The sequence below is a fragment of the Rhinichthys klamathensis genome, unplaced genomic scaffold, assembly GCF_029890125.1.
Source record: "Rhinichthys klamathensis goyatoka isolate OS25496 unplaced genomic scaffold, OSU_Roscu_1.1 h1tg000011l_1, whole genome shotgun sequence".
Taxonomy (NCBI): domain Eukaryota; kingdom Metazoa; phylum Chordata; class Actinopteri; order Cypriniformes; family Leuciscidae; genus Rhinichthys; species Rhinichthys klamathensis.
The window spans coordinates 3,415,540-3,440,243 of NW_026606564.1; the positions used below are offsets into that span (position 1 = coordinate 3,415,540).

The 24,704-nt window shown below is 42.2% G+C and overlaps 1 pseudogene; it reads left to right on the forward strand.

Annotated features, from left to right (window-relative positions):
* The first annotated feature begins 4,792 nt into the window (after nucleotides 1–4,792).
* The window catches only part of LOC130101523 (uncharacterized protein K02A2.6-like), a 43,086-nt pseudogene continuing 23,174 nt past the window's right edge, over nucleotides 4,793–24,704 (forward strand).

Below are 24,704 nucleotides of genomic sequence, written 5' to 3' on the forward strand. Positions count from 1 at the left end.
TATAAAATTAAGTTAACGAACAACCTTGATCCATCAGGAAACGCCATAGGTCGCTGAATTTCACTGCGCTTCATGAAGAGTTTTTCTTTTGCATGAAGAAGCCGTTCGCCGGAGATGTGTTAAAGATAGCAGTGTGCATTCATGATTATTAGGCTACCGGTTTAATAATCGTCCTGGCTCCGGGTCTGAGTGAGTCATTTACTCTCTTACCTTTGTTCTTTGATTAACTTTAATGACACTTTAAGACCAGCTGCTGACAGAGGGATCGACACACGTCCCATTTTCTCACAAATCTCTACGTTAATTTAAGACTTTATTTCAATCATTTAAGACTGCTCTTATGAGGAAACTGACATTTTGGCATAATTTGTGTGTGCTATGGTTTGTTCAAGCCCGAGAGAGAACTCGATACTGACGCGCGTCTTTTCTGTGGGTCGGGCGCGCGTGCGTGTGTGTGTAGGAAGGACAGCGTGGTCTCATTAGTCTTGTCGCGCTTACTATCATTCACATTAATAAGAGCGTGATCATACAACGGTAGTCAACGGGTGACAGAAAAAAACGGATACTGCGAAATTGCGTTAAATATATAAATATATGCCTATATATATATATTATACATATATATATATATATTTTTTTTCTGTGTTGCGGTGGACAGTGAGGAAACCGGTGTTGCGCCTGAACACCGTGTAACACCGGTAACACCGACTACCGTAGCAAGCCTATGCTGGGGTTGGATGCCATGGTACAGGCCTGGCCGAGACTTCGCCTGTACACGTTTCCCCCGATTGCTCTGCTCCCGGGAGTCCTGGAGAGGATCCGTCAGGGGGGCATCAGTCTTCTTCTGGTAGCCCCGTTTTGGCCGGCCAGAGTATGGTTTTCGGACTTAATTTCGCTCCGGAGGGCACTATATTCCATCCTCGTCTGGAGCTGTTGAAATTGTGGGTCTGGCCTCTGAGGGGGCTCAGTACCTAGATGCTGGTCTATCATCTGGGGTGGTCGAAACCATACTTATCTCTAGGGCTTCGTCTACTAGGAGATTATATGGCCTCAAGTGGAATGTTTTTCCACTTGGTGTAGAGAACTTGAGTTAGGCCCAGTTAACTGCCCAATGGCTTCAGTTCTGGTGTTTCTTCAAGATCGTTTATCTGCGAATCTCTCCCCATCCACACGTAGGGTGTACGTGGCTGCCATTGCGGTGTTCCATGCACCACTAAATGTTGGGCCTTTGGGGAGGCACCAACTGGTCATACTATTTCTCCATGGTATTTGGAAGATGAGACGGACAGTCAGGTCCAGGGTTCCTTCCTGGGACCTGGCGGTGGTTCTCGAAGGGCTATCCCTGGCTCCCTTCGAATACCTCCAGTCGGCTTTGCCTAGGACCTCACGTTCAAGACAGCCTTTCTCTTAGCTATTTCTTTAAAGAGACTGGGAGATCTCCAAGCCCTGGCATTATCGCCAGCTTGCGTGCACCTGAGACCCGCAGTGACAGCTGCTGTCAGACTCTAAAATGAAGAGTGACTGGAGTGACGCAAGTAGCTTTTGCAACAGAGCGGTCATTTGAAGTCGAGGACTTTTCTCCCCAACCTTCACCTGAAGTGGAGGAGTTTAAATTGTCTGTGGACACAGGGCCATATCAATTCGAGCCGCTAGCTCAAACTGCGGTCTTAACTCCCGCATCGTGATCGGCATCTGATGAGTTTTGTCGAGTTGATGTCAATAGCGCGCGCTCTCTGTAGGCATATATTCATATTGATATTTTGCCGCTATGTGAAAAAATCCAGCAAAATGCGCTGGCGCATTTGTGGACCCCAGAGGATTAACTTTAGCCTAACCATAAATTGTGATTAAAATATACATGATCACTCACATCAAGACGCCGCTGCGCGGTGGTGGAGTACATGTAGGAGGAGCAGTGTTTGGCACTGCGTCGCTTTTCAGCGCAAGCTGTGTGGAGAAGCCCATTTCCACCTCTATTCCGTTACCATCCTGACCACTGTACTAAATACAGATAAATCTACGCTAACTTGAAGCTATCCTACTAACTAACTAACTAGGCTACACAAAATAATCTAAATAACTATATAAATGCTATGCTAAATAGATGCTAAAATACTCTATCCTGATCGTTTTCAATACTCGCAATTCCAACTCCTGACTTGCTACAGTGGTTTTGACGAAACAAGATGGTTTTTATACTGCCAAGGGCGTGGTAGCTCGTACCAAGGGCGTGGTGAGCTTGAACCTGCTTACGTCAGCTCTCACCGCTTACATCACAAAGCACCGCAAACATCCAATAGGAAAATTCAACTGCACCGTTCAAACTGAAGCGGGCAGCACTCAGACGTTTTTACACCATATATTGTAGAATTAAAACACTTTATACCCAAATTTCAAAAAAGTTACTCGAATCAATGATCAGCACTAATAAAGCCCCATTCTTACAGATCATTAACTAAAAAAAGTTGGTTTAGGGTTTAGTTACCCTTTAAGTTCTACTTCCGCCCTCACTACCCTCAACTACTCTGACGTTCCCATGTTGAGTGAGCGATTGCAGTGCTCTTGTGCCTGCGAGAACCCGCCACCTGGAGAAACTGTCAGAGATTTCCATCCAAACTAGGGCTGCCCCCGACTAAAGATATTCCTAGTCGACTAACACTCCTGCATTTTAGCGATTAGTCGAATAATCGTTCATTTATGATATTAATAAAAACTTGCGTATATACAAGGAAAGGTATAGTCCAAGTTGAAGTTTAACACTTCCATATGACAGAAAATGCTAAAGCGTGATATTAGCGCGTTCAAAATGAAAATTAAGCGCTTAAAACAGAATAGTAAAGCGTTTAAAGTATACAGCGCTTGCGACACGTTATAGGCTAATTATAACATAAAAACAGCAATCAGACTGCCTGTGCATTTTAATAATATTATCAAAAATACAAACTGTAACAGTTACATGTAAAAAAAAAACAGTTTTGAATAAAATAAAATAAAATTCGTTCTTTAAAATAAATTAAATAAACTTATTAGTAACTTAGGCCTAGTACAAAACAAGGCAAAAAAAAAACCCAAAATAATACTGTAGCAAAAACGCTGTTTGGTATAAAAATACAGTGGAAAATTAAATTAATATAATTTGTATATTGTTCAAAAGGAAAATTAACAAAAACGAACAATTTAATAAATGCACGGCACATCGCAAAAAAACTTAGAATAAAAAAAGAAGGCGGCAAACAAATCAACAGCCTAAGTATTTGATTAAATTGTTTAGAACAACTAGGCTATATTTAAGACAAAATGTGGAACAAATAGGCTAATTTAAAGAACACTAATACAAATGAAAAATATCAGAGCAAAGCCGCAAACTGCCATTAAGACGACGGATGAGACAACAAATTGCAAACATCAGACTAATTTTTCTTACAGAATAAAAAACAACTTCTGCATTATATAAAAACGAATAAATAAAAATAATATTTTTATATTTATTTATTTGTATAGCTAGCCTACCCGTTATAAAAATACCCGTTTTTTATATAGCCTTACGGATAGCAAACAGAAACACTACAAAAAGGAAATTAAGCATTCTTACCTAAGCTTTCAATTCGATTTTTTTTTTTTTTTCATATTATGTGAGAGGAACACCAGCTTGTCATTGTTGGGAAGAAGGGAGCTTCTCGACTTGTTCACAATGAAGCCGGCCTTTGAAAAGATGCGCTCTGATGGAGTGGATGTGGAAGGGATACAGTGGAGGCGTTTAGCTGCTTTAGCGAGCTTTGGATATCGATGTTAAATTTTTTTGCCACCATGCCAATGGTCCCGAATCAACCTTTGTTTTATCTGCCAAGTACATTTTTAGTTCATCCTTCTCTTCTGCATGCTCCTCCTCATCAATGGCCATCAGCATGGATATCTCGGCCTGCTTTTCCTTTTTCGGTTCGGGCTCACCCTCCTCTGCAGGGCTAATGCTGTCATGATCACTTTCTGGCGCAGCTTTCTGTCAGATCCGACACTGTGGAGTACGCATCTTCTCGTTCGTGTTGGTCAAAGAATGACAAGCTCTTAAAACGTGAGTCTAAGACAGCAGCTTGTAGGCCTATATAAATGCTGGTCGCGATATTTTCCGTCAGTTTCCGTCTTTGATGTCATGTCATACACTGACTGCGCAGCCCCTGATTGCGTAATTTTTTCACGTGATTTTTTTTTTGCGACTAACCGACTAATGAAAATGTATTCGACCAAGCCCTCCTCATATCGACTAATATTTAGTCGACTATTTGGGGGCAGCCCTAATCCAAACCATGTAAGTTCACGTCGTCCATGACAGCAAGATGCCACATATGCCTCAGACATGTACAAGGGTAATTCCGACCCAGCACTAGGTGACCAGTTTCGCCTATGTGCGTCAAAGGTCACAGTGCATGCATTTGGTTGGGCGATGTCCACCTTAGTGTTCCAGGAGCACTCCAACTTGGGGTTCAACCTTGCGGCGATGAAGAATGCTGAGAAAGGACGCTTTCTCAGAGCCCCATCTTCTAAGGGCACCTATTCGCCAACACCACGGGGTGACTCTTGCAATAGAAGGCGATAGAATATCACGGTGCGACTCGGCCACCAGCATAAAGAGCAGTCCACCGAGGTCCCACACCCCGTCTGCCCACCGCCAATGTCCTTCGCCATTGGTGCTGCCTGCTCGCCTTTAAGCACTAAGAACCCAAAAAACAAATTCCTCTATTGTCGCTGACCGATACTATTGCGGGCCTTCAGATCAAGGTAGGTGTTTTAACGCCTTATGGCCACCGAATCAGGATGCAAGGCTTTCTATGTGGCAACACGCTGCCTCACCACGAAGCACCCACCACAGGTATGTCAAAAAATTGTTGCTTCTCTGTGCCCCTCAGGCAGTTTGGACGCGTGGCTAGTCCTTCCAACCCCATTGTGCTGGCTTCATAGAATAATCCGACTCGACTACCCGACTGCGCCCTGCCCAGGTTCGACGGCGTCCTTTTTCCCTCAATCTGAGGTGAAGAAACTTCCGTCCTTTACGCGAAGTTAGAGACTTTTTCTCCAACCAAGATGAAGAGAGGTTTTTACAGGCTTCATTCCATCATACCTTAGACAGGTGGTGGGTTGCAGCCAATCATAGACCTATCGAATCGGGTTCTATGTAACCTCCCATTCAAAAGGTTAATTCAGAAACGCATTTTGACATGCATTGCTGTGAGCAGCCAAGGTTTCTACACAAGCATCCAGGAAATTGTTAACAGAGAGAGATAGTTAGGAGTAAAAAAGCTGAATACGTAAGCAGTGCTTAACCGGTATAGTCCCAGCTGACATCAGCCTTGATCAGTCTCTGAAAATGGTGTGTCTAGACTTCATTTGTTGTGGTAACTCATTCTGAAAATACAGAAAGACGCCACACATACACAACACTTTGCTTCTGAACACTGGTCTGAGTTTCATCTAATCACAGGATTGAGCGGTTTGTTTACATACTCTCATGTAATTCAATACACCATAGTAGCCTTTGCTGTGAGTAATTTATCAGCGACCAAACTGCTCATAAATCATACTGCGGTCATGATACATTCATACATACATTTGTCATCTTGCTTTTTTATCTGCCAAATATCTGAATACTCCTCTTGCACATTTGTATGCCTTTATCAAGAACTGCCCTTGTGAAAAAGAAGTACACTTTAGCATACTTGTTCATTTTTATGGAACTAATATATGTGTGAACTGAACGTAATATTTTTGGATAAATAATTGACTGTAAATGGCAATTCAATTCAAATGTATTACAGTTTAAATGTATGTTAAATGCAATTAATTGAATATAGTTCTTTTTGGCCGACTTAAGTAGGACTTATAGACTAGAAGGACGTAGTACTGATTTTAACATTAAATTGTATAACTTTGTTACCGTGACAACATACATAAATCCCTAAAATGATCATAATGATAACAATAACAACTTTCCATATAGTCAACATCTTGTAACAAATGATGTCAATTTAGCTTAACTTTTACACAACCTTTCCTTACATATTCCTTTAAAAAGCGACAAATGATATTGATTTCAGCGGGATAGGCCCACTTTTTGTTATGGTTTTATAGGGTTTAATTCCTGAGTTGTATATCCTGTGACATTTGGATAATGCTGAAAATTCACTGGAGATAATAATGACAAAAGGAAGAGAAGTTTTTTCTAGAGAGGTCTTCCAAATATGGTAATATATAAAGGAAAGCTTCCTTTAAATCTAGACCTGGAAAGATCCCAATGTCAATATTTCCCGCACAAGAAAATTTAGCAAACTTTAACTTCCATGGTCCAGGACTCTTGCCCAAATAGATACTGTAGTTCTCCTTACCACACTTGAAATTATTATCTTTCTCTTCCTGCTCTTTCAACATCATTAAAAATATAAATCTATAATTATAACTTTCCAAACAGGCAAGTAATTACACAAAAGACACTGTCAAGCCTTTCTGGGCTATGGGTTTTGTCCAATAATAAGACTCCCTGAATATTGAATGATATTTCTATACCCAACGCAAGTTCTGTAATGTCCCATGATTTAGCCATAATTTATATAGCTAATGTTATAATTGCCATCCTCTGTCAATCTTTCATTGAGATGACAGTACACTCGGTTTACACTGCAGGTTTACTAAAAGCAACATCCTGTTTCTTGTTTAAGAACACTGGAGGTTAAAAATGTCTCTCAGCCAAGTTGCCTTATTAGTGTAGAACTTTCATCTTGAAGTCTTATCTGGGGACTTGCGTCCCAAGTACAAAATGATACAGCAGAATTCTGTCTTTGGTTTTAGGCCAATGCAAAGGAACAAAATGTGAACAGCAGCGACTGCTCCAGGGCATCCCAGCATGACAGAGGAAAGAAAGCCATTTTTATAGCATAATTAATGTATAAATGCATGCTTTGAAATGCATTCTTTAAGCTTAACCCGTTATGACGCATACATCCACCTCAATTTCAAGAAGTCATCCAAATCCCTGAACAGACACAAAAAGAAACGTTCCTTTAAACAGCACTTGCGCTTTTGAGTAATTGTAGTCATTTCCATTTACCACAGCAAGTTGTGACAACAAACCAGCCCACGTTTGGTCTTTTTCAGTTCGCCCACTCTCACAATGCTGTAATTAGTTCGAAATGGAGCCAGGAAGTCCATTTACAGCATATGGAAAATAATTGGTGGTGGTTACATTCCCTTGGGTGCCTGTCTTTGATTATCCAGGGGTAAGATGAGCCCACTAAATGAAGTGCCAACGACTCAAATCACCTGGCTACTTCAGTATGGCACCTCTTTTTCTTCTCACTGACAGAAAAATCTATGGCTGGTCACCACAAAACGATGTAATTTACGTCTCTTTTCAACCCATGGAGCCCGATGCAGAGTCGCTATAATTGGCTTAGTTTCCAAGTGTCATACACTGAGGGTGTGGAGAGAACATTGACCGGAGAGGGTTTATCTGACTTCGAGATACATTGTTAGCAAACCCTGAATCGTTGCTGCAGAAGTCCATTTTCTGCATTTAGAAGAGATAGCAATATACTCTTATCGTAGCCTCTATTTACATTAAACTAAAAACAGAACACTTTTTATGCATTTGGCCATTCATTTAGATGACAACAGTGTTTTGGGGGCCTGAAAATGCAAACTTTTTTGAAGATCTGCATTTATTTGATCAAAATACAATACAGTAATATTCTGAAATATTATTAAAAATAGTAAAAAAAAAAAAAAAAAAAAGGTTTTCTATTTGAATATATTTTGAAACATAATTTATTCCTGTGATGGCAAACCTGAATTTTCAGCATTATCCCTCCAGTCTTCAGTGTCACATGATCCTTCAGAAATCATTCTAATATGCTGATTAGATGCGTTAAGAAACATCGGTACACTGTAAAAAAAATTATATGATCTATAAGTTATGACATCATATATTTTTACATTGCTTTAACTCAGAAATGATTTATAAATTATACAAGACTCAACTAATTCCTTTGTCAGTTTAATGTTTAATGTTTGCACATTCTTTTGGGAAAAAGTTAAGCCTATAAATTAAAAGAAACAATAACAATGTGTCAATAAAGACAATAAGTGTCTTAGAAGAGCTTCTCTTATTGCTTTTGCAATTGGCTATTTTAAAGCCATTTAGAAATGATGGTTATTACAGATGCAAAACATCAAGAAAGGATATACTGGACTTATGCATCTAGGTAATAAGGACAGGACAAAATGTCCCCGGTATAATAACAAAATTAAACGTACAAATAGGCTCTATCATAATGGAGTAAAATTGCTGGCACAGAACCCGTGCCAATGTAAGACAGCAGGAACATATTAAACATCAACAAGATGTTCTGCGGACTCTCATGAGGCCCAGCTGAAGTGGCAACACATTTAGTTCAGGATTACAAAGTATGCAAGAAATGCAAATTTCCTCATTTCAGTGCTAAAGTAAAGGATTTGGAGCCATTTTTACTTTAGATTCCTAGAATACTTTTTATTCATAAGGCCCTCCAATAGCATGATAAAAAAAATCATCAAAATACTTTAAAATCCTTTTCATTTGGCCGCATAGCCTCAATTCCTTCATATTTATTGCAATATGTTATTTTTTATTTATTACTCCAACGGTTTCCTGCCACCGACTTAAGCATCGAGAACTAATTACCGTAAATTGTGCTCATTAATGTACCAGTGCATTAGTGTGACAATAATCTGACCCTCTCCTCCCCACTCTCACTCCAGTGTGCACAGTGTCCGCCGCTAATGTGAGATTCAACAGTCTTAAAATAGCGCAATTCTCAGAAGTAATTTGTGATCCTGATCTTCTGGAAGTGTGAGACTATTTAATGAGCATTTCTCTCTCACTTGTAAATATTGCTGCAGATCTCACAATGACATTAATGAAGGCATGATGAAGTAAAATACACATACAGTATATATTTCTGGGTAGATTACTCAGAAATTGCAGTCTGTTACTAATTACAAATCAATACAAATTATAACGGAAATTGTAGTTAGCAATGCAGTCAATTAGAATACACATTTTAGGTAATGTAGTCGGACTATTTTTGATTGTTTTTACATTATTTTTGACCTAACTCTAATGTTTATCACATAGATTTGAAAGAATTATTTTGTACCATATTGATCTAAAATTACAAACAGAAAGAAAGACTTTCCATTCTTTGTTATCAACAACATTAAACATCACATCACGTCAGGGTTTCCCAAACTGGGCTTTGTAATTAATTCAACAATCTGTCCACCCACCCTTTCTCCAGACCGCCAATCCTTGCAGGGTTGCAGGTCAATCATAACACTGTCAAATTAAAATAAATCAAACAATATAAATACAAACTGAATGTCACGTGACCATCAGAGAACCGTGAACATGCAAATGGACTGTTAAATTATTACTTTACTTTAGGTCAAATGTGTTTTGACGAAGTTTGGGAATCTCTAATGATCAGGAAAATTACATTACACAGCCAGAGTCTTTCAGGTTTTATATATTTTTGTCCAGATTTCCTGAATCAAGATTGAAGATCACAAAGTAACTGTAATCTGATTAGGAGTATGCATGCATGTATGTATGTATGTATGTATGTATGTGATGTACAGTATGTATGCATGCATGTATGTGTGTGATGTACATGCATGTATATATAATGCATACAACTATATAATATTTATGCATTTGTGCTTCATTTGGATTTGTGTGTATTCATGCCAGTGCACAAGACTGCAGTGGTCCTCTCCAAGGAGCTCGCTCTGCATTTGAGGAGCACATATTAATGACTGTGAAAATCACTTTACCCTTCACGAGCCCTGCATCATACAGAAGCAGAAACAATCCTCCATCCAGTCACAGCCGATTTAAGAGGCATCTCTGAGGAAATCAAATCGCATTCGGATGTTGACACTCACATTCTGCATTAATTGCAGGCATTAATAAAGACATAGGCGAGTGTGCGTCCATGCGTACGGTAATTAAAGAGCAGGTCTCAATCTTCTCTCGCTCACTCTGCGCAGTGCTACGGATAACCTCGTCTGCTACAAAAACATGACGGATGAAATATTGCATGAGGATTGCTCAGCTCACTCTAATATGAAGAAACGAGGACCTCGATGTGCCCTCTGCCATGTTCCACTATCGCTCCCCCTGTGGCTGCACACTTGTCCACCAACTGCAGCCAGTCAGATTAATCGTTGGCAACGCGGTCGCCCACGCGCAACTGGCAAAGTGGGTGGGCGACAGGTGTCATTTATAATGTATGGCTTCACCTGAGGGGGCGGCATGATTTCCAATTACTCCTCACACCTCTAGGGCCTCGCTGAGTAATTATGCAGGAGCCAATCCACTACAGAAACTTGGGCAGATAAAACTAAGGTCAACTTAACCAGAATTTGAAACAAATTTGCTGTCAGTTATTGAAATGTGCACTGGAAATTTTAAAGTCAGTATGCTAATGTATAGTGTCAATTAATTCTAAACAAAAAGTTGCAAAAACAGTGTTTCTTATAGTAAAAGCAGCTGTTAAAAACATTGTTAACTGTGAATCCTAAATTAAACACTTGCAATGCAAATTAAAGGGACATTTTCTGACGCTCATCATTTATGCATCTCTTTTCCATGTTGTCTTTTTTTCTATTGTAATATACTGGGTCACATTGTTTGGAATAATTAGGGGTTTTTTTTATGTTTGTGTCTCTTTTGCTCACCAATGCTGTATTTATTTGATCAAAATGCAGTAAATCAGTAATATTGTGAAAAAAATGTGAAAAAAATATTGCAATTTGAAATAATTGTTTTCTTACATTTTAACATGTAATTTGTTCCTGTGATGCAAAGCTGAATTTTCAGCATCATTACTCCAGTCTACAGTGTCACATGATCCTTCAGAAATCATACGCTGATTTACTGCTCAAGAAACATTTATTATTATTATCAATGTTGAAAACAGCTGTGCTTCTTAATTTTTTTGTAGAAACACCGTGATACATTATTTCAGAAATTTTTGATGAATTAGTTTAGAAAAAAAAATGTAAATCTTCATTATGAGTCCTAATCATAAATACAGTGCATATTCACAATAAAAGTTTAAATAAATATAAAAATAATGATTTAAACCAAGTTTTACTCCTGATATAAGCATTTGGATTAAATATGCCATTCTCATTAATGGAGTTAAACACTTAAATTACATGAAATCATTACTGAGAAGTTACAAAAATTTGGTATATTCAATCAATATAAATATTTGTAGTGGATGTGATGCTTTTGAACACTTTTCCTGTGGCATGCTGTGTTTTAATGTTTTAACTACGGAGATAATTGCTTATCATGCTAATAGCATTGTCTGAGAAAATATTTTCGTGGAAATAATGCACAACAAAGGCCTATCTGTCTCCATTAAAAATATAAATCAATTAAAAATACTATTTGGCCAGTGGAAAAGATTGAGAAAAACTTTCTGAAATGTATTTTATACTATTTGATTTATTTATTCAAAAACAAGGCAAGGATAACCTACTAAATGATTTTCATTAATGTAATGTGACGGCACATCCGTATTTCATATTTTCCTAATGTCTTGTACTGTTAAACATGTTATCACGTGGATGAATAATCATATGCAAATTATATGCAGATGAGGATATGCATAGTAAAACTAGGCGTTGTAAGCTCCATATATGGTTATTTCGGAGAGGAGACGCATGTGCACACAATCTTCCACTGACTGGGATTTATAAAGTTAATTCTGCGCAGGGTCTGGCGTACGCACGGTTTTATAAGTCTGAATATTTTGTGGCTTTCGGGCGCACGTACACTTTTTAATGTAAACACTTTTAGTTTACATTACATTTTGCTAACTTTATGACGCATTAGTATTATAAGAATCTTGTAGATTCTTTTTGTAAACACCCAATGAAATTAAACATTCAAATGCCCTGCTAGAAGACAATGAGTCGTAAAAACTCCCTCCAAAGGGGCAGCTTCGCATTGGCTCACACACCTCCAGAGGGTGTGACATCTTCACGCTTTAAAATCACTGATCATCAAGATTAGCTCTCTCTTGTCCTTTTCGCTTGTCCTCTCTGGTCCTCTTGGCCTCTTGCTCTCTTACTCTCTTGGTCCTTCTTGAGAAGTAACGTGAAGATGAGGCTGAACTAGAAGTCCCTCAAGGACTCCCAAGCTTGTGCCAGGCTGCGGCCTTGTCTTTCCATTCACCAAAGATCCTCTGACTACCACTGGTTCTCTCTCATCAAGACCACATCAGCAAAGATCAACCAGAGCCTCAACAAATTTCATCAGGACAGTTTAATTCAAATGGACGAGACATGCAAGTATCAAACTTAGTCTCATTATTTGATACATCAAGTATCCTTACCCCTTTTAAAGAAGGGCGTGTTAGAACTAAACTGATGGTTTGCTCAGGCTGTTGATCTGCTGAACATCAAACAATGCTATAACTTCTTGCTTTCCTGTATTCTGCTTCAGCTCTCTTTCCCTTGGTAAACTGTATGCATGTATGTATGTGTATGTTAGAGTAGTTTAAATGTTTAGTCTAGTTAGTAAAGTCTTTTTCATATCACACGTAAAGTTGTCCGTGTCTCAAGCTCATCTCTGGAGTCACTAATCATAGATCTTGACTACTTGATCTTAGTATTACTTAATAAGAAAGACATTTTCCATGCCCCAGAAATGTACATTTCTATTAATTAATTAATCACCAATATTGAGTGTTCACGGGATGAACCGAGTAATTGGTTGTAATGTTAATGTAGCTACATCAAGTTAACCCGATTAACTGATCCAAATATTCATAATCAATTATAACAAGTTGTGATTGATTATTAATATTTCATAGAGCTAGTTCGCTACACCGTGCATTGAGGACCTGTTCGCTTCATTAGCGGGAGGACAATGTTTCAGCAAATTGGACTGGTCACATGCTTACCTTCAAATGTGTGTCGAGGAGGACTCCAGGAAGTTCCTCACAATTTCCAAACAGAAAGGGCTATTCCATTACAATCGCCTTCCGTTCGGGATCGCTTCGGTGCCAGCCATATTCCAGAGAGCTATGGACCAAATATTACAAGGTCTGCCTAATGTCCATTGTTACCTGGATGACATTCTGGTTACCGGGCGGAATGAAGCTGAACACCTGGAAAACCTGGATGCAGTCCTTGGACGACTGGAGCAGTTTGGCTTGCATGCTGAAAAAGGGAAATGTGACTTCTTCAAGGACTCACTGGAATACCTGGTTCACATAATTGATGCGGAAGGTTTGCACAAGTCACCTAAAAAAGTAAGTGCAATTGTCAATGTGCCAATTCCATCAAACATCACACAGCTGAGATCATTTCTCGGCCTGTTAAACTATTACGGGAGATTCATGCCCAATCTGGCAAACATAGTGAATCCCCTGAACGCCCTGCTGTGTAAAGGGAAACGCTGGCAGTGGTCTGCAGAGTGCGATGCTGCCTTCAGAAAGGCAAACGAACAACTGGGGTCACAAAATGTCTTGACACACTATGACCCTCAGAACGCCATTCGGCTTGCATGCGACGCATCACCTTATGGCATTGGTGCTGTCATTTCCCACATGCTACCCAGCGGTGAAGAAAAGCCAATAGCCTTTGTGTCGTACACACTTAGCAAGGCAGAACATAATTATGCACAGATTGAGCTGAGGCTCTGGCCATAGTGTTTGGGGTCAGAAAATTCCACCAGTATCTCTACGGACGGAAATTCACGCTTTTCACAGATCACGCCCCCTTACTACGATCTTTGGACCGCAAAAAGGAATTCCGTCTATGGGGGCTGCGCGTATGCAAAGGTGGGCATTACTTTTGTCTGCGTACAACTATATAATAGAGTACAAAAGAGCTGAGCATAATACAAATGCTGATGGTCCTTTCCGTCTGCCGTTACAAGCAAAGCACAGTGAGAAAAAGGATGCCTAAGAGATGTTTTACCTCGGACAGATGGAGAAACTCCCTGTCAGTGCCACTGATATCCGAAGTGAGATTATGAGTGATCCAGCCTTGTCTACAGTCGTCGAAATGGTCATAAAAGTTGTCAACCTGACTGGTAATAATGAAGTCTCACCTTTCATCTCCAGACACAATGAGCTGTCCATCCAACACGGGTGCTTAATGCGAGGCATGAGGGTCGTTGTTCCCCTCAAGCAGCGTAAAAGAGTCCTGGAGGAACTGCACAATGGCCATCCAGGAATTGTCCGAATGAAAGCCATTGCGCGCAGTTATGTGTGGTGGCCTGGTATTGATGCTGACATAGAACTGTATGTAAAAATGTGACAGTCATGTCAACAAATACAGAAAATGCCATCCCAAGCACCCCTCCACCCATGGGAGTGGCTAAGCAAACCATGGGAGCGCATACATGTAGATTTTGCATGTGAGGGTCACATGTGCATAGTCGTGGTTGACGCACATTCGAAGTGGCGTGAGGTGCAGTTGATGACATCAACAACTGCAGAAAGAACAATTGAAGTTTTGTGGAATCTCTTCAGCCATTATGGACTGCCTGAAGTCCTGGTGAGTGATAATGGACCACAATTTGTCTCTCAGGAGTTTGTAACTTTCCTGAAGGCCAACCATGTGAAACATATCCGTTCCGCCCCATATCATCCAGCAACCAATGGGCAGGCTGAAAGGTTTGTTCAGTCGCTAAAACAAGCACTGAAGACATCTAAGGGCTCTTCTACTCTTCAGAGACGGCTGGAAACATTCTTGCTGACGTACCGCAACACACCACATCCGACGACAAGAGAGTCCCCTTCCTTGTTGTTTTTGGGATGACAACTGCGCACACGTTTGGATGCCTTGAATCCCAGTGTGACAGCTGCCGTGCGACTCTCACAGACCTCCCAGGTCCTCCACAGAGCTGGCAGTTCGAAGCCAAGACAGTTTGGAGTCGGTGATGCTGTGCTGGCTCGTGATTACAGAGGGAGAGAAAGATGGACATCAGGTGTGGTGACGGCTCAAAGTGGTCCAGTATCGTATACTGTGGATGTAGGAGCTTCTGCGGAATGGCGACGCCATGCTGATCAACTCTTGTCCATTCCAAAGCAAACAGCTGAAACTCTGGTGACACAACCACCTGACATCAGTGATGTGTCTGTTCCTGTACAGACCTCTGTAGATGACACTTCTTCGGCACCACCAACAAGGGAACAAGATGTTAAAGCCCAATTTATACTTCTGCGTCAAACTCACGCCGTAGCTACGTCGTAGGCTGTGTGTAGCGTGCGTACCCTTCGGCGTACCCTGACGTGCACCTCTCCAAAAATGTAACATCGCGCCAATTCTACGCGGACGCAAGTGCTGTGATTGGTCTGCTAGAACCGCTCTCCGGGTTTCACATGCTCCCTCTGCATGTGTAATTGTGCGTCAACGCGGACAATGACGCAGAAGTATACATGAAAACCAACGCGTAGTCTATAGCGTAGAGGCTCCGGCGTAGGTCCGACGCAGAAGTATAAATCAGCCTTAACAGTGACACATCAGTAGAGTCTCAACCATGGCAGACTCAACATTCCAGCAGTGCAGGTCAGACGTTATCCAGCCAGAGCGATTAAACCGCCCGACCGTCTGACATTATAGAGCCATGAGACACCCCTGCTGGACTGAACTGTAATTAGTTATATTAGTGAGCCTGCTCTGACATGGGGCAGAATAATCCCCGAACTGGCTCGAGGCAAGAGGCAGTCTACCCTCTACCTCTAGAAAATAAAAATGCATATTTTTTGTGTAGCTGAGAATGCATTGTTTTCTTTGTTTCTTGATTAAGAGGTGAGGAAATGTTCTGTATGTAATACTGCTATTCCCCCATTGTGCCTGTAGGTGGCACTGCCACTTGTAATTATTAGTTGTGTTCCTTAATAATAAATTCAGAAGAAGTAAAATATCCCTGAATGTTGGCTGTGTTATTTGAACGTGATTTACCCCGAGTGTTTTATACATGTTATTTCAGTGGGAAACATAACACCATCTATTGCAAAAAATCTCCCCTATTGTTTGTGCTTTTGGAACCACAGTGGTCCACAGCACAAAATGCACTTCATCAGTTAATTGTATTGATGCACCTAGCTTCAGCATGAGCTCATTGGTCCACACCCAGCTCCAAAATCCAACAACACTTCATATTCCATGGAAAAGGATCTCACCTAAATCCTTTGCACAATCATTGGATGTGGAAGAGAAAGAGACAGATGTATTACAGATTAAAGGATTAGCGTCAGACCTGCCTCTATCTCCTAATTCGAAAGCCTTAAGCCTCCATCAGAGCCCAGAAGGGCTCATCCAAGGTGCTGATCTGGCTCATCCGTGCTTGTTAAGAGAGCTAGATCCTGACAAAGCCACATCATAAAGCTAGGGAGATTTGGCAACATCCATATTACTGACACAATTTTTGAGTTCTGGAGAAGATGCTATGGTCCTTGATGCCAGTGACCTCACGGATAATCGCGAAGAAAGATTAGACTGAATGAAAAGACGTGGGAGTGTGGAGGAAAACACCTGTGTCAATCTATGGAGAACTGCATCAAGGATTCTGTTTAATTCTGACCAACTGCAGGGGAGCACAGTTTATCTCATTTTGTACTTACTAAACTTTTGAGGTAAAACATAGTTTGAACTAACTTACTACTGCTTTCTGGTGCTATTTCTCATTGCGATCACAGTAGTCATTCTTGTTATAGATAGATGCAGTTAAATGATTGAAAACCACAAGCTGTACAAGCCTGGCCTATGAGTCCATGCAACCCCCTAGTTTTGATGCCTGGAGGAATATGACATGTTGAATATACTGTAATTATTTAGCAGCTGAAAATCTTATGACTTCTGAAGTGGTCTAAATCTCATGTGTGAAATGTAGTCTGGCTGGAACATGGCTGAGAACTTTTAACAACTTTCTAATAATAATATTAAGAGCTTTTGATCAGTGTTTCTCAACTGGTGGGTCGCGACCCAAGTCGTGGAGTGTGTAGCCAAAGAATCAACATCCAAAAAACCTTATCCTAAATGTTTTTCTAATGCGATACTTTTATTTTGAAAGATGTGCTTGAACGCTGTTAAGCCTTCTGTTTAATAACAGTTTAAGTAAAGAGTGTCTGAGAAAAACGCATTGTCCAGATTTAGTATCTGCTGTCTGATCATGAGTTATCAGGCTATGTCAGTGTCATTATTGTAATGTGATATTTTATTAACAATTCATTTAATATTTTTTATTGAAAGGCCATCAATGGAGAAGATGCATTTTGCAGCAAGACTGTAAAACCGAACAGTGAAATTTATTAAAGGTGCCCCAGAATGTTTTTTTTTATTATTTTATAATGTTTCCTGGGTTACCCTTATAATGTTAGTATGTTTTTTAGATAAAAAATAATCATAATTTAGAAATAAATGGCATTTTTCCTAGCCTGCTTTTAGCCTCTGATTTGAACACTCTGTTTGAAGGGGCGTGTCTGCTGTGGGATTCAGTGTAACCGCGGCCACTGCTGTGATTGGCTGACATGCTTGCATATGAAATAGCTACGCATTACATGTGAAACTCTCTCCCGAATACTTTTACCACTGCTATTATACGTTTTTACTATAACAGCTATCGCGATTAACGAATCGTGAGATGTTTTTAAAGTATTTAGATCTATTCCCATCACATAAAATGTTGCCGTGATGAGCATTGAGCAGATGACAGTGTGTTGATCGCGAGAATGAAGATCTTATCATTGCAAAGCAGTTTCTGCACTCTCTCTGCTTTCACCAATGCAAACACGATGATGTAAATACATTAAGAGCTTCGTTGTGCAGTAACGTGCGTCATTGATTTCATAACGAGTTTGGCAAGTGTCCAGATAAACTCGCGCTGTGTGGAAAGATTGTTCTTTGATCGCTTTCTGTATATAATTTGTTCACAATTTAAATACGATTATTTTCATCCTACTAAAAGAAACGATGTGAAGCTGATATTTTAGTCACTGGCTTGACTTACTGATGCATAAACAGTATTGAACGATTTTGAGAGAAAGATTACCTGTCTGAACTTGAACAATTACACATCAGAAAGTGTTGCTTGGTAGCTCGATCCGAGGCCAGCTCTGTATTGGCCCAAGTTGAGGAAACAGTCGGTGAAATGTTTGGAAATTTCCAGAGAAAATAAAATGAACCCATTGTTTCTTCAGAGGCTCAGATGAAGGAACTAAAAAATACTTTTGTGTTCATGTGTACATCCACACTGAGCAACTGCCATGCTTCGGCTGTGCAGTTCCGCCTGGCATTGAGGGCTGGCATTATGCAAATATTTGGAGGCGTACATATTAATGATCTCGACTATTGCGTCACAGTCGGTATTGTGTGGAGAACCGATCGTTTTTCAGGGGTGTTTTTCATAAACATGAATTAAATGAGAACGCGAAAACAGTCCAGTTTGAGATTCACTCTATGTCATGTCCATGCACTGAACTCTTGTTATTTGACTATACCAAGGTAAATTCAATTTTGAATTATAGGTCACCTTTAAATGAAATGAGTTAATTTCTCTCAAATATAACTGACAGTTAATTATATTTAAAGGGATAGTTCACCCAAAACGTTAACATTCTGTCATCATTTACTCACCCTCATGTCATTCCAAACCCTTAAGACTTTCATTTCATAAGACTTCAGAACACAAACGATGATGTTTTTAATGAAATCTGAGAGACTTCTCTCCCTTCATTGAAAGTCTGTTCACCCAAAACGTCTCAGGTTACGACTGTAACCATAGTTCCCTGAGAAAGGGAACGAGACGATGCGTCATCGACACTTTGGGAACAGCGTGAATGCGTCTGAGCATCAATGTCAACTAGTCCAATGGAAAGAATGAGCGTCACGGGCGGGTGACGTCATGACCAGGAAGGGATAAGAGCACATCCGATGAAACGCGGCATTAGCTTCAAAAAGTCGAAGCAAGTCGATCACAGGGATGCAGGATGTATGGCAGGGTGACGCATCGTCTCGTTCCCTTTTTCAGGGAACTATGGTTACAGTCGTAACCTGAGACGTTCCCTTTCGAGGGAACTTGCGATGCGTGATCGACGCTTTGGGAACGAGAATACCCAAAACGCCAGAATTCCAAGTACCTGAGTGTCAGTCTGTTGAAACTAAGCACTAAGCACCTGAGAACCTGGGGCAGCATCCAGGTCTAAGCTGTAAAACCTAACGAATGTGAGTGGTGAGGACCAGCCTGCCGCATCACAAACGTCTTGAAGAGAAACTCCAAATAGTAAGGCTTTAGAGGCCGCCATATACCTCGTTGAGTGAGCTCTGACCGCCAAAGGACACAGCTGGTCAGAGTACTCGTATGCAAGTGAAATAGCCTCAACTATCCACTTACTAACCGTCTGTTTAGAAGCAGGAAGACCCTTCTTAGGTGATCCAAAGCAAATAAATAACTGGTCGGATTTCCTCATTGAAGATGTCCGATGAACATAAGTATCCAGTGCTCGCACTGGACACAAGAGGTTCAGCCTTTCCTGGTCCGCAGATGTAAAAGGAGGAGGACAGAAAGTCTGCAGCACAATAGGCCTCGGAATCAAGGTCGGCACCTTAGGGACGTATCCATGTTTCGGATATAAGAATGCCTTGACCATCCCCGGTGCAAACTCAAAGCAAGTGGGGGAAACCGAAAGGGCCTGAAGGTCTCCAACACTCTTAAGGGATGAAATAGCTAGCAGAAAGATAGTCTTAAGGGTAAGAAATTTCTCTGAAACCGAATCTAAGGGCTCGAATGGAGCCCTAGACAGGCCTTCTAGTACTATTGCCAAATCCCAAGGTGGCACCCTAATGCGAGTTGCAGGCCTCAGCCTCAATGTGCCACGAAGGAAACGTGTAATCAGGGGGTCTTGACCCAACGATGTACCCCCCACCAGGGTGTGGTAAGCCGCAATGGCCGCCACGTAGACCTTAAGCGTGGAAGGACATAGACCTGACGTAAAGCGCTCCTGCAAGAACTCGAGTACTGTGCTCACAGAACAGTTAACCGGATCCCACTGATGTCGGTGACACCATACAGAAAAAACTTTCCATTTCAGCGCATATAGTTTCCTAGTAGCTGGAGCTCTGGAGCTTAGAATGGTCTCAACAACCTCAGTTGAGAGACCACTCTCTATGAGTTGGGCCCCCTCAGAGGCCAAACCCACAGGTTCCAAATCTCTGGTCGGGGGTGAAATATTGTGCCCCCGGCCTGAGACAGAAGGTCTCTCCTTATCGGGACCTCCAAGGGAGGGCCGTCGAGGAGAAGAATTAGGTCCGCAAACCAAAATCGGCTCGGCCAGGGTGGTGCTACTAGCAATAGGCTTATTCCATCCTGGCGGATTCACTCCAGAACTCCTGGGAGCAGAGCAACAGGGGAAATGCGTACAGACGTAGCCTCGGATACGTCTGCACCATAGCATCCAGCCCCGAGGGGGCTGGTTGAGTGAGGGATAACCAGAGTGGACAGTGCGTCGTATGCTGAGACGAGAACAGATCCACTTTGGCTGGCCGTAAAACTCCTATATTTGCTCCACCGCCTCGGGGTGGAGTCCCCTGGCCTCAGCCCCTGCCTCGACAGGGTGTCTGCTCCAATATTCTGGCCCCCTGGAATATACACTGCCCTCAGACAACGTAATTTCCTGAGGGACCAAAATAAGAGGCCACCAACGTGTTGTCTGTGGGACAAGAACCAGATTTTCCTCCATATAACCAAGGCGCGGGGATACTGCCGCGTGATCTTGATCGTACGGAGTGGGTTTCCCCTCAGGGAGAACCCTCTGGTCCTGAGCCACCACTGTACCAGAGCAACACATGATGGCCTCTCAGGTCTGGGAGGAGATGTCTCAACGCATTGAAGACGACCACCATCTCTAAGCAATTCACGTGCCAAGAGAGATGATGACTCCTCCACAGACCCTGAACCGAGCGGCCTTCCATTACCGCTCCCCAGCCGGTGAGGGAAGCATCTGTCGAGATAGCAACTCGGTGGCAAAGAGCTCCCAACACCGGACCCTGGGTTAAGAACCAGTGTTTCCTCCATATAACCAAGGCGCGGAGACACCGCCGCGTGATCTTGATTATACGAAGTGGGTTTCCCCTCGGGGAGAACCCTCTGGTCCTGAACCACCACTGCAAAGGTCTCATGTACAGCAGGCCAAAAGGAATCCGGTTGGACGCCGCTGCCAAAAGACCCAACAGTCTCTTGAACTGTTTTACAGTGCGTGACTGGCCTAGCCTCAGCTCTTTTGTGGCTGTCAGGATAGCAGCTACACGAACGGGCGACAGAGTGACCCGCATCGTCACTGAATCCCATACCACACCAAGGAAAGTGGTTCTCTGTACTGGAGAAAGCACACTCTTCTTGGCATTGAGCCTCAATCCCAACATCTGCATATAAGCGAGAACGACACCTCGGTGCCGAACCGCCAACTGCTCTGATTCCGCAGAATCAGCCAGTCATCTATGCAATTCAGAATGCGTATGCACTGCAGCCTGGCGGGGCCAGAGCTGCATCTACGCGCTTCGTGAATGTGCGGGGTGATAGAGCTAGACCGAAAGGATGTGCCTGATAATGGTGTTCTTTGCCCCAAAGAAAACCTCAGGAACCTCCTATGCTGAGGGAGGATGGAGATATGGAAGTATGTGTCTTTTAGATCTATCGTGACAAACCAGTCCTCAGATCTGATTTGAGTCACGATCTGTTTGAGTGTCAGCATCTTGGAATTGAGTTCCAGCACCAAACACTCCAACAGACGAAGATCTAGTAAGTGACGCAGCTCTCCATCCTTTTTTGGAGAAATGAGATAACGACTGTAAAGACCCGACGCAATGTCGGGTGAGTACACCTGCTCTATAGCTTTTTTTGCTAACAGGGCCTTTACCTCTTGCTCCATTACCAGAGCCTGCTCGGAATGCACTAACGTGAGCAACACCCCGTTGTAGCCTGGAGGACGAGAACCAAATCTGCCTCTTACTACTAACTGCAGGACCCATAGAGATATAATTGGCAGTAGCTAATGCGCTGCCAGAAAATCTACCAAGGGAACCAGCCCCTCGAGGCTGGCCTCTGGTGTAATAAAGACAGCCAGCTCGGGGACCTGAAGCATACTGGCAGGAACCACCCGAACTGACTGTTTTCGAACCCCCCTCAGAGGGCGCGAGTCCGACGCAATGTCGAGTTGACGCTGCGCCAAAAGCTCGCTTGGAGACCACTGCACCCCGAGCACCAAGGGTGGCGGGTTGGCAGAACAGTCCCCTGAGGGCACCGAGATGGAAAGGGCACCGTATAATGAGGCGTACACCATTCCACCCCAATTGGGGCTGCCCTCACCGGTCTGACGCCGTGTGCCAGACCTTTTCCTTCGAGCCGAAGCTTTCTCAGCATGAAGAACGGTCCTCGGATCCGGCTTCTGCTTTGAAGGCTTTGGCTGCTGTGTTGTGTATGAGAAACTAGACGGCTGGAGCTGCTCACGCCCAGCAGCCCCAGGGGGTTGGACATAGCGAGGGAGAGATTATATTGTATCTTTCTCCATGATTCCCATCAAATTGAGCCAGAGGTGTCTCTCAGTGACCACAAGGGCTGGCATCCCTGAGAGATAAATCTGTGGCCCGACGAAGTTCTCAAACCCCATCGGGCCAAACTCCCTCACTTCTGTCCAAATACTACAGCAGGTCAGCCTGATATGCTTGTAGCACTGGTATAGTGTGCAAGCAGGCTCCTGCTAGACCAACTGCCGTAAATGCTTTTCCCACTAGATTAAAAATAGATTTCTTTAATGGTTTAGTGAGAGAAGCCGACGCCTTCAGGGTCGATACTGAACCGGGAGACAGATAGCTCGCAAGCGACTCCCTTAACCCCCTAATATCTGAATATACATGAATGTGGGGGCTAAAAAACAAGAAGAGTAAGGCTTTTTCCATGATCTAGACAGCTCGCTGTGCAGATCGGGAAAAATGGAAGGCCCCGTGATGGAGGTGAACAAATAGAGGGAAGGAAACTCGTTTTATTTTTTAGAACGAGTGCCCCCTTATTTCTGCTGGCCATTAAATATTTAATTTATCTACAGCCTTACTAAACACCTCCACCAGCTTATTTTTATATATATATTTTTTATATATAATATATAAACTATCATATATATATAAGGCTTATATATTTCTCATACGCTGGGGAAAGAGATGGCAAATCACTTCCCCCATGATTGTGTACACTTTCAATGCCCAGCACATCTACCTCCTCGGAGGTAGAGCACTGAAGCATTGATTTCTCTCCCCGGGCGGAAGAGACCGCAGCGCGGGCTTCCGAGACCGGCGAGAGAGCACTGGATCCCTCATGGAAAGGGAGGAGATAAGATCCGCGGACCCGTCTCCAACCCCGTAAAGAGATCCTATTCGCGATCCACAGGAATGCATTCTCCGCGCTGCCTCGGCAGACGCGGGTCCTGTCACCCTGAGAATCGCGAGCCCGGCCACTTTCCTCGAAAAGTGACAGGCGGGAGTGGAGCATGCGAAGCGAAAGCTTCTCACAATGTTGCAATCAGCCCCCCGGAGGCTGATACCGCATGCTCCACTCCCAAACAAACTACACAAAGCTCGTGTGTGTCCCCACCCGTTAAATAACGCGGGCAGGGAGAAGCACAGAGTTTGTAAAGTTGTTTCGCCATAACTCTTCCCAATAATATCGAACAAACAACAATAAATAGACAGAGACCGAGTAACACAGATCGCTTGCTGAGACACAGAAGCTAATGCCGCGTTTCACCGGATGTGCTCTTATCCCTTCCTGGTCATGACGTCACCCGCCCATGACGCTCATTCTTTCCATTGGACTAGTTGACATTGATGCTCAGACGCATTCACGCTGGGGGCGTTCCCAAAGCGTCAATGACGCATCGCGAGTTCCCTCGAAAGGGAACTCTGACAGTTCAAAACATTCAGATCGTAAAAATAAATCCATATGAATCAAGCGGTTTATTCAAGTCTAATTTAAGTCAAGAATAGGATTATTTAATTTATAGCCTTTATTTTACATCTGAACATTGATCAGCTAACATAAACACAAGCTCAACCGTACATGCTTGATGTACGAGAATAAACCGTTCTTGCAGAAGCTCATGTGACACGCGAGAATGAACCTCATTGGTTCTCCCGCATCAAGCAAGCATGCTTGAGCGTCCGGTTACCATATATAATGTGCTCTATGTACGTTTGCTGATCAATGTTAAATGTGAAAAAGAGGCTAAATTAAATCTTCAGAGGACTTGGATTAAAATGCTCGATTCATGTGGATTTATTTTACAATCTCTTTATTGACGTTTTGAAGTGTCACCGTTTTGAGTGAATAGACTTTCAATGAAGGAACAGAAAGCTCTTATATTTCATTAAAAATATCTTTATTTGTGTTATAAAAATGAACAAAAGTTTTTTAGGTCTTTTAAAAAGTCTTTTACATTTTTAGGTGAACTAACCATTTAATAGAAAAATGTTATGTGAACTCAATAACTTTATTATTTTAAGCTGAGCTAAAAGTTTGTTTATGCCATGTTGGAACTGCCGTCTTAACTTAAGTATTTTGATGTGACTGATTACCTCAAATGTTTTGAGTTCTGCTAACATATTAG